The sequence below is a fragment of the Arachis ipaensis genome, chromosome B05 (genome assembly GCF_000816755.2).
Source record: "Arachis ipaensis cultivar K30076 chromosome B05, Araip1.1, whole genome shotgun sequence".
NCBI classification, from domain to species: Eukaryota; Viridiplantae; Streptophyta; class Magnoliopsida; order Fabales; family Fabaceae; genus Arachis; species Arachis ipaensis.
This window is the reverse complement of record NC_029789.2, coordinates 118,889,431-118,891,187: the sequence shown is the minus strand read 5'-3', so window position 1 is coordinate 118,891,187 and position 1,757 is coordinate 118,889,431.

Sequence of the window (1,757 nt, the reverse complement as noted above, 5' to 3'; positions counted from 1 at the left end):
TGGCCCGACCCGTCCCGTCCCGCCAAAATCTGTAAATTTGGCGAATTTTTTGTTATTTGGCGGATTCCAAATCCTAATCCAACGGATTCGACCCGTTTTGCCACCCCTAGTGGATATACCTGTCCCATGAGGCCCAAAAAATCCATACGAAGGAAAATTTTACTAAAATATCCCCACTTATATATAAAATTTATAAGATGTGATGTTGGATATTTAACGTTTGTATTGGATTATGTTAAACTGTGTTTGAAACTTTAGATTGTGTTACTTCATGTGTTATATGTTAATTTTTTTAAAAAAAAAATAAAGACACTACCTATGGATATTTGCGAGTATCCACCGTTCCCACTGGAATAATTAAAAGAGGATCTACAATAGAAATGGGATGAGAGGGGCATTTTCATAAACAACAATGGGGTAAAAAGGGGTATCTACCTTATGGATACCTATCGCTATTCCTATGATAATACAAAAAGGTTCAAGCAAATTTTATCTCATGTTAGATTGTACTTACTCAAATCGATTTTAATAAAAGAATAAAAAGACTTAAAAGTTTTATTCATGAATTATGATAAAATGCCTGCAAATTTAACTACTAATGTTGTTTAAAGAGAAATCTTTAAAACAATAAAATCTTAATGTAAATATTTCAATTTAATCATAAACTATGTAATCAATGAGTAATTATTCTTTTTTTTTTTTGTTGGCATAAAACCTAAAAGACAAAGGAAGAAAAAAAGAAAAAATAATAAGAAGAAAAAATAACTCCTAAAGAAGGTGCATCTCTAGCAAGTGAATCTGGAAAGTTATTAGAAAAATCTACTCGATCGATTCTATAGCTCTTAAGGCTCCATGCTTAGCTAACCAATTTGGTGGCTTATTTGTCTCCCTTTGAATCAAAATTAACCTAACACACTAACCGTGCTATAATTTCAACTCAAATACCTTTTATTATTAAATACAAATCCGCATGAGGTTAGGTGTTTTTCAATTATTCACCAAGAAATTTTTTTTTTTCTAGAATTTGCCTCGCATACAATCTGAGTAGCTTGCTAATCTCTTACTAAAATTAAATCACACCATATAACTTGTAATTCTATTCAAAGAAGACTGCTATCAGAAATTTTCTCAAAATTTCCGCGAAGCCAATTTTTAAGATAGCCTTAGATGAACCAAGTAAAATAATTATTCATTATTTTTAATATTAAAATCAAATTAACTATTGAATTTAATTAATTTTATAAAATTTTCATTATAATAAATACTATGTGTTTTTTCAAAATATTTAATTTTTTTTATATTTTTATATATTATGCGTGTAGGACACGGGTACATATAGTTTTATTATTCAAATAACAAGAATTTTAATTGAGTAGTTTTCAATTTTTTTAATTGATGCACATATGCATGGTTCCAATTTTTAAAATTTTTCACCAAATTAACGAATTTTCATTAAATTTTAATTTATTGTACGTTGTTATTTTATCTTAAGAAATATTGTGATATTAATACATATATTACTTCCAATAAATTCATGTAGTAAATATAAAATATTGAGGTAATATACAAAATTGTTCATATGATTTATTTTTTTTAAATTATTGTTCATAATTTTTTTATTTAAACTCTTGTGTTGTAATCCCACAATTCAACACTCCAGTTTGTTTTGTTTATCCCATTCTTTTGTTCAAGGCTTACCTTTATATATAGATTTAGTTTGATAAAATTTTTATTTTTAAAATTTTTTTATTAATGTT